The 9,455-nt window shown below is 41.9% G+C and overlaps 1 protein-coding gene across 1 annotated transcript in view; it reads left to right on the top strand.

Moving 5' to 3' along the window:
* The window catches only part of UBE2G1 (ubiquitin-conjugating enzyme E2G 1), a 70,002-nt gene extending 61,934 nt beyond the window's left edge, over positions 1–8,068 (top strand). The window contains exon 6 of the mRNA XM_011980458.1: positions 6,982–8,068. The gene's annotated coding sequence lies outside the window, so the exon portion shown is untranslated. The remainder of the gene's footprint in view (positions 1–6,981) is intronic.
* Positions 8,069–9,455: the final 1,387 nt, after the last annotated feature.

The raw sequence follows: 9,455 nt of genomic DNA, 5'->3' as shown, positions 1-9,455 counted from the left end.
TCTCAGCTCACTGCAACCTCCGCCTCCTGGGTTCAAGCAATTCTCGTGCCTCAGCCTCCCAAAGTGCTGGGATTACAGGCATGAACCACCGCACCCGGCCTGAGGTTCTTAATTTTAATGCAGGTGAACTTACTAGTCTTTTTCCTTTATGGATTTTACTTTTCGTTTCTTAGCTAGAAAGCCTGCTCTTTTTTTAAACACCAAAAATCTGTTTTGCCTTTCATATTTGGGTTGAATCCACTGAAATTGATTTTGTGTATGGTATGAGGTAGAGGTTGAACATTAACCCCCTTTTCCCCTGATGTATAACTGTTGACTATACCATTTATTGACAAGTCCTTGCTTTCACCACTGGTACACAGTGCTTGTTATGTTATAAAATCAGATTTCCAACACATCAACCACTATGTGTTGATCTGTTTTGGGCTTTTTTTTTTAGTTGGAGTTTTGCTCTCATTGCCCGGGCTGGAGTGCAACAGCGTGATCCCGGCTCACTGCAACCTCCACCTCCCAGGTGCAAGCAATTATCCTGTCTCAGTTTCCCAAGTAGCTGGGATTACAGGTGTATACCACCACTCCTGGCTTATTTTGTGTTTTTTAGTAGAGACGGGGTTTCACCATGTTGGTGTCTTGAACTCCTGACTGCAAGTGATCCACCTACCTTGGCCTCCCAAAGTGCTGGGATTACAGGCGTGAGCCACAGTGCCTGGCCATGGGCATTTGTCTTTTTCAACGGTTGGCTTGTTTATCTTAATTTTAATTTGTTATTTTTGTGATTAAATGTATCAGATGCAAAGGTTTAAGTCAGAAGTAAAGCTAAAGTCTATCCACCATTTATCCTGTTTTCATGTTTAATGTCTCTGGTTTCTAGAAAAAATTTAGATGTGCTTTTAGATCTTCTTATAACCGGAAGTGCTCCCCTTTACTATGAGATATACCATGAAGTCTAAAAATTGTTCCTATTTTCACTACCTTTTAAAAATCTGCTAGGGAAGTAAATGCCTCAGTAAGTACCTAAACCAATCGTTAGTTGAACTAAAAGTGTAATCATTTAAAAATTGGATTAAATATACATCACACCAAAATCTGTGACTTCACTTGTGTGTTCTAACAATGGGTTATACTCAGAGTATAGTATGCTAGCTCGTCCAGCCTGCAGCCTGTGGGCCACATGTATCCCAGGACAGCTTTGAATGCAGCCCAGCATAAATCCGTAAAATTTCTTAAAACATTAAGATTTCTCTTTCTTTTTTCCTTTTTAAGTTCATCAGCTATGGTTAGTGTCAGTGTATTTTGTGTGGCCCCAGACAATTTGTCTTCCAGTGTGGTTCAGGGAAGCCAAAGGATTGGGCAACCCTGCTATATCAAATGCTTAAATAAATGAGTTTGTCTTCTTTTTATTGAGATGTGCACCTAATTTTTAAATGTCATTGTCATTACACGATTTTTTTGTATTTAGGCTTTATACCATGGAAACCTGTTTCCTTAGGCCGGGCACGGTGGCGCATGCATGTAATCCCAGCACTTTGGGAGGCCGAGATGGGTGGATCACTTGAGGTCAGGAGTTCAAGACCAGCCTGGCCAACATGGTGAAACCCCGTCTCTACTAAAAATACAAAAATTAGCCAGGCGTGGTGGCGGGTGCCTGTAATTCCAGCTACTTGGGAGGCTGAGGCAGGAGAATCACTTGAATCCCGGAGGCAGAGGTTGCAGGAGGCAGAGGCAGTGAGCCAAGAGAGTGAGACTCCATCTCAAAAAAAAGTATAAAGATACCTGTTTCCCCAAGTCCGGCTTTGTAAACTGAATAGTCAGCAGCCTCACCTGTCTCTTGTTGGAGGCTGGCTTTTCTCACGGCTTTGTCACCACGCACTTTCTGAGTATTTTTTGTGTTTTCAGTCATGTGATGGGACATAGATGTGAACGAAAACTCACTATAAACACTTGAAAAATGTATAGTCTGTCTGGGCTGAACTGAAAATGAAATCAATTTAAGATTATTTGAAAATACATATTTATCTACATTCAAGTCCATGAGCCACACATATTTTCTCAAAATGCACGGATTACTGTGGATGCTGCTTGGCCCAGGCTTTATCTCACATTTTGTTAGTGTTTACACCTCGCCCTATATAGAGATTATTAGTTTCTTATACCTTATGTTCTAATTCAGCTGTGGGGTAGGAAGAATAGAGAGGAGAAGGAAACAAATCCTCCCCTTGGCACAGATCAGCACCATGGCTACTGCATACCACTGGAAAGGAGGGCTCTGCTCGGCATTAAGGCTAGAGGGACTGTATTCGTTCTTTATTGCTACCTAACAAATTACTAAAACGTAGTGGCTTGAAACAACATTTATTATCTCATGATTTCCATGGCCATGGGATCTGGGTGTGACTTGGTTGACTCCAGGTCCCTCACAAGGCTGTGGTCAAGGTGTTGACTCAACTGGGGTGCATCTGCTTCCAAGCACGACTGAGTTCCTCCTCACTGCCTGTTGGCTGGAGTTCTCCCTCAGTTCTGTCTCCTGCAGGCCTCTCCGTGAGTCAGTTCACAACATGGCAGTTGGCTTCATCAGAGGGAGCAGGTGAGAGAGGGTGCGCCCGGTGTCGGCAGACTGCCTTGAGGGAAGCAGTCATTCCCAAGCTTCTGGAATCCCTGGTGCTTACCTGCATTCCATGACTAGTGGATTAGGTGGGTGGAATTGGGTTGGTACAGAGGCCTGGTCAACTGGCTCTTTTGTCTTGTTTGGGAATTCTCGGGAAGGTCATTCTAACATAGTATTGACTGAGGCCTTTGTTTCAACTACCTTGAATTAGTTTATCTTCTCCCTTTGTCTAAGCTTGCATCCCTCACTCTTTGTTTTTGAGAGCACCTCCTGACAAACCTCAAATCTCTGCTTCAGAATCCATGTCCTGGGGAACTGCCCCAGCGTAAGTGCTATGCATCATGTAACTCCGCACAGTAAGGTAGAAGGCTATGCGTTGGGTAACTCCGCACGGCAAGGTAGAAGGCTATGCATCGTGTAACTCAGCACGGTAAGGTAGAAGGCTGCCCGCCTTACCTCGTTGCAGATGTGGGGCATGAGTCCATAGTAATTTCTCACACATTTGCAAAGGCACTGTCCTCTTGGGGAAGGAGGGAACACATAGAATACGACAGATACATTATACTGGCCTGTAAAGAGCTGTTTGTCTAGCCAGGTAGACCAAGCATAAAATAAAGTAAGGTTAAACCACATTAAAAACTTCAGTGGAGGCCAGGGGCAGTGGCTCATGCCTGTAATCCCAGCACTTTTGGAGGCCGAGGTGGGTGTGTGGGAGTTTGAGACCAACATGGCAAAACCGCTTTCTACTAAAAATAGAAAAAAAATTAGCCGGGATGGTGGTGCGCGACTGTAATCCCAGCTACTCGGGAGGCTGAGGCAGGAGAATCACTTCAACCTGGGAGGCGGAGATTGCACCACTGCACTCCAGCCCGGGTGACAGAGGGCAACTCTGTCTCCAAAAAAACAAAAAAAGGCTTCAGTAGGATTAGAAGCAGACCATGACTCAATTTTGGGTGTTAGAAGTAGGGCTGCTGGTGACATTGCAAGTCTCCAGAGTAGGGATGAAGATCTGTTTGGTGTAGAAAGAGCAGTACTTACCAGGGTCAAGGACAACAGCTTGGAGACTGCACATTTAGGGGACAGGAGGAAGAGACAGAGACTGGCTTGGTAACACGCAGGAGAGTTAGGAGAGTGAGTTCTCACAGAGAGCTCGGAAAGGAAGTTGGTGTTAGAGCTGCTCACCAATCCCATGGTAGAAGAAGAGGAGCAGCACGGCCCCAGTGTGGGGGAAGAAGTCAGTGGATTGGTGATGGGTCAAGAGTACACTGGGTGACTGTGTAGGGTGATTTGGAACTTTTGGAAGCATTTTTTGTGAAGGGTAATGGGGAAAATTTCATTGGTATTGGCTGTTTTCACTTACGAGATCATTGAAACACTTAAGATCATTGAAATACTTGCCTGTGATTGAAGAATTACTTTTATTTTTGTCATTAACATCAAAAAGTGGCTTCTATTTGGGAGCACGTTGGTCTGTTTTATATATCTTTTTAGATCTTTTTAGAAGATTAGGTTTTGTAGCCATATGGAAAATTAAGAACTTGACTCTAGTTTTAGCAATATTAATAAATGGAATAAGACACTCAGGTTCTTTGGTGGTAAAACCATCTCCAGATTTTTAGGTTAAAAAGCAGGCATAATTATGAGAACATTTGAGGCAAATGACCAGTGCAATTGATATAATTTCAATTAATATTGAAACATAAATTCTATGAGGTGGATATGCTTGAAATGTAAATGACTGTTTCAAGTCAGCCCCATTTATTTGCAGTGCTGTGCTGGTAATTCAGTTTTCACGTTTACCTTTCTGGAGAAAAGAATGACAAAACCTGCCTTTTTGGTGCTGAGGCCTTGTCTCTTTAGAGTTTAGTGTAAGTTTTATTAAAAGGGAAGAGGGATGGATTTCCCTTTTCCCCTGCTGAAAAGGGTAATGCTATCTAAAACTGGAACTGTGCTATTAAAAGGCTAGGTCACCTGACTTTGTGTGTTTTAAGATGGGAGTCTTGCTCTGTTGCCTAGGCTGGAGTGCAGTGGCGTCCTCCCCTGCCCTGTTCTGCTCCTTTTTTGAGACAAGGTCTCACTCTCACTGTCACGCAGGCTTCAGTGCAGTGGTACACTCATGTCTCAGTGCAGCCTTGAACTCTGAGCTCCAAGTGATCCTCCCACCTCAGCCTCCCGAGTAGCTGGGACTGCAGGCATGTGTCACCATGGCTGGCTAATTATATTACTTATTGTAGAGACAAGGGTCTCCTGTTGCCCAGGCTGGTCTTGAACTCCTGGTGTCTAACAGTCTTCCCACCTTGGCCTCCCAAAGCGCTGAGACTACAGGCAGGAGCCTCTGTGCCTGGCCATCTCTTGAGTTTCAGTGTATGTCTTTTGATTTTCTAATAAAAATATGTATGTGCATATGTGTATCTGGTGAAGGTGATATATTTGTTATTTAGTACATTTCATGCTTTGCTAAGGGCCATTTACATTGATTGGTACATGTATTTTGGAAAGACATTTAGCAGTCGTTCTACCTCTCAGGATCTTGCAGGGAGGTCGTCTAAACAGCTTTCTTTCTCCCCACAACAGAGCTTTTGCTATGGTTGCATTTGAGTGATTGTAAAATTGATAAATTTGGCCGGGCGCGGTGGCTCACGCCTCTAATTCCAGCACTTTAGGAGGCCGAGGTGGGCAGATCACGAGGTCAGGAGATCGAGACCATCCTGGCTAACAGGATGAAACCCCATCTTTACTAAAAATACAAAATACTAGCCAGGCATGGTGGTGCACAGTGGCAGGCGCCTGTAGTCCCAGCTACTTGGGAGGCTGAGGCAGGAGAATGGCGCGAACCCGGGAGGCAGAGCTTGCAGTGAGCTGAGATCTCGCCACTGCACTCCAGCCTGGGTGACAGAGCAAGACTCTGTCTCAAAAGAAAAAAAAAAAAGATTGATAAATTCATGTTGGGCTTCAGGAAGCACGCTGAATTTTGAACATGTCTGGTGTGAGTTAAAATTTGCCATAACTCTTAAGTATATTTGGCTTCTCTGTGAGGAATTTAAAATTATATCCCTTGATTTCTTAGTCATCTTCTGTTTGAATTCTTTTGCCCAAAATTGTGCATGGCAATAGATTCAGAGTTTCTGAGTTCTTTGGAACACTTGACTTAAAGATGTAATCCTAATAGGTGTTTCCTTTTCTGCTGTCCTTGGCGCCCCCACCCACCCCCCTTTCAAAGCACACATTAATATAATAAAGACTCTGAAAAGTGAGACTTTTAAAGCTTTAACCACTGGGTTCAGTAGCACATGGCTGTAATCCCAATGCTTTGGGAGGCCGAGGTGGCAGCGTTGCTTGAGCCTGTGGTTCAAGACCAGCCTGGGTGACGTGGTGAGATCCTGTTTCTACAAAAAAATTTAAAAATCAGCTGGGCATGGTGGTGTGCACCTGTGGTCCCAGCTATTTGGGAGGCTGAGGTGTGAAGATCACTTGAGCGCGGAGGCTGTGGTGAGCCGTGTTCATGCCATTACACTCCAGCATGAGGGACAGAGTGGGACCCTGTCTCAAATAAATAACAAACAAAAACTTCAGCCTAGTGTTTTTCTAACTTTTTGAACAGGAAAGCCATTTATTGGCTATGTGAACTTATCTCACCTTTAGACGGGGAGACTCCTTCATAATGGTGATGTGAGCATTCAGAAAATGAGTTTGTAAAGCACTTAGCATGCTGCTGGGCATGTAAGACTTGATGAGATGGTCCTGCGTTTTACGTATATGTGTTCTTGACTTACAGTCTAATTTGACGATACGAGGCCAACAGATTGAAAACAGAAACTGTAATTGGGATGGAGGGTCATTTGTGGCAGGCTTTGTGGAGAAAATGGGTTTGAAGGGAGCTATAGTGAGGTGGATAGAATTTAGCAAGTTGGGAAGTGTGGCAGTCTTAAGCTGTTTCTCTGAATATCCTCAAATGTTTAAATCACTTGACTTTTAAATCCTCTCTTATGGATTCTAGATTTAATATAAGTTGAAAGATATTTGAAGTATTGAAAAATCTAAATTAGTGCTGTCCATTAGAACTTTCTGTGATGATAAAGACATAGCTGTGCCGTTCAGCTTGCCAGTCACTAGCCACATGTGACTGTTGAGCACGTAAAATGTGGTTAACATGACTGAGGAACTACATTGTAAATTGTACTTAATGTCAGTTAATTTACATGTAAGATTGAATAGACCCTCGTGGCTGTGAGCTACCATAATAGACAGAGACAAAGTGAGCTCAGAATGAAATAAGGATTTGTTGCCCAATAAATCTAATACGGAGAAAACCTACTTACAGTTAATTCTTTTGTAATTGATAAATTGACTATATAATGTTGTTTTTGTTGTTGTAGGTCTCCAATTGAGAAACATGGCACTGTTTTTCCTGCACTCTACCCACCTATTGCTGGACTTCTGTTGTACAAGTTGGCAAACACTGGCTGGAACTGGGCTGCAATAAAACATGCCAGTTATCAATGCTGACAAGAGCCTAACAAGTGCCAACTTACAGATGATTACGCATTTGGAATTCTAATGAACTGTTTTAACCTTCAGGAAGAATTGTAAAGACCTGTACATAGCACAACATGATCCGGATAATATATATACTGTTCATGTACATCCACAAATACACCTTGTACCAAATAATGCTTTCTTGTAGTAGAATAAGAATCGTGTAAATTCTAAAAGATTTTAGCAGGTTTTCTTTCCTATTCATTGTTTCTTATCAGTTTAAAAGGATTCCTTTAAGCATGTCAGATGAAAAGCAATTAGGATTAAAAGTTTCCATTTAATTTCCCTTAAACCATTGAGGCTTCATTAAACTCTTTTCACTTACTAAACTTTTGTATCTTCTTTGTTTTGACACACTCCCCTTTGCTTTATCTCTTATCTGCCAGAATGTTCTCAAATGATTTAGTTCCAATACTGAAATACTTAATGAGCAATTACTTGATTTTTAATGATGACTTCGAAGGAGTCATCACTAGGTGCTTTGTCCTTTTTATATTCTAGTTGCACCCACCTCTTGGATTGGATATAGCAATAACATTTATTGGCTGTTGTGAGCTCTTGATCCCAGTCATTACCCCCCAAGAACTACAAATAGATGGTTCTTAATTCAACTTACGGAAAATTTCCCCCAAACAATAGCAAATCTGACTTTTCCCCCTTCAGTTGCCCAGTATTAAGGTTGGATAAATGAAGCATGCACAGCTACAGGCTTTCTACCTAACTTCTGGGTTTGCTATTACAAATACTATTTACTCTCATACCCTTCTCCTTAGTCCTTCATATTTCTTTGCCTCTATTCTTCTATACTGCAGATTTTTCTCACCTATTGTACAAAGAAATTGCGATGTATATTTTCATGTAATTTGATTTTGGAATTCTGTCACCTTATGTAGTGAGTTCTTCCAAAATATAATTTTTTTTCAATAATTGTCAAGTTGTTGGCTTTTATTGTATTGAATGAAGGCTATAATACTGAATGCCAGAGAAGTGGTTTAGGAAAATCTCAGGTTGATTCCTTATGCAAATGAACTTTTAATACTTGAAAATCACATGGCCATGGCAGTATATGTATTTGGTTCTATCTAGACTCTCATGTGAATCTAAAAGCATTACAGGGGTAAACACTTTGCTATTTGACGTATCCCATCACTAACAATAGTACACTTGGATTTGATTAATGTTTGAGCTTAAATATATTTCATATCATACCGTTTTCTGAAACAACTTAAGCAATTGGTAAAATGAACATGTGCAGTGTTAAAGGCAGGCCCTAGGCTCCTTTATGTTGATTGTGAGGTTGTGTGTGGGAAGTAGTCTTTGGCTTATAAGGGATAGAACTTGAAACAGTAGCAGATGGGACATGGTGTTTGATTGTGAGAATCAGTGAGAATTCGTGCATCTCTGCTCTGTGGGGTTTGCAGAAATGCTTTGGCAGAAGAGTGAAGGAACTGCTGCCAAGAGCCCAGACCTCTACAAACGTTGTATGTCCTTTTCTAAGCGGAAATAAAATGGTTGAGGATGTCGTCACAGTAGAGAGTGATTTTTTTCTAAACCCCTGTCTGTTCTCTACTCCGAAGCATTATAAAAACCCGTAAACATTATACAAACCCACAAACCTTATAAAAACCCGTAAATGTGTTGTGACTGGAAATTGATTCATTGGAAACCAGTGTTCTTCAAGAACTCTGTGAGTTGGTTTTTTTCCAAAGACTCTGTAAAAATAGTTGCCCCAAAATGTCAGCACTGTACACCCTCAAGGGACTTGGAATGCAATCCTTTTTCCCTTTTTTTTTTTTTTTTAAAGAAACTGGGTCTCTCTGTCACCCAGGCTGGAGTGCAGTGGCAACGATCATAGCTAACTGCAGCTTTGACCTCCTGGGCTCAAGTGATCCTCCTGCCTCAGCCTCCTGAGTAGCTAGGACTGTAGGTGTGTGCCACCATGCCTGGCTAATTAAAAAAAAATTTTTTTAAGAGATGGGATCCCTCCCTTTTTACTCTTAAATCAGAAATTGTTCACATGGTGGTTGCTTGTGGCAAAGTGGAGTTAGAATTTTGCTCTCCTATTGCTGTAATTCTGCTAGCAATCTATTGAGGTGAAACTTGGGATCTGACTCTTCAGCAAGCAGCAAATGACCTAGTAACTCAGGGACAACTATTTTTGAACTTTAAGTGCCACTTTAATGCAGTTACTTTGATAAAACCATGTGTTTTTTTTTTTTTTTTTTTTTTGGGGCTTGCTCTATGTGAGTGGCAGTAGGAGCCATGAATTAGTGCATCTTTCTTCACGTGCTTTTCCACCTAGTGCCCTGACTCT

The sequence above is a fragment of the Mandrillus leucophaeus genome, unplaced genomic scaffold (assembly GCF_000951045.1).
Source record: "Mandrillus leucophaeus isolate KB7577 unplaced genomic scaffold, Mleu.le_1.0 Scaffold212, whole genome shotgun sequence".
NCBI classification, from domain to species: domain Eukaryota; kingdom Metazoa; phylum Chordata; class Mammalia; order Primates; family Cercopithecidae; genus Mandrillus; species Mandrillus leucophaeus.
The sequence above is the reverse complement of the archived record's forward strand: the minus strand, read 5'-3'. Positions and strand labels throughout refer to the sequence as shown.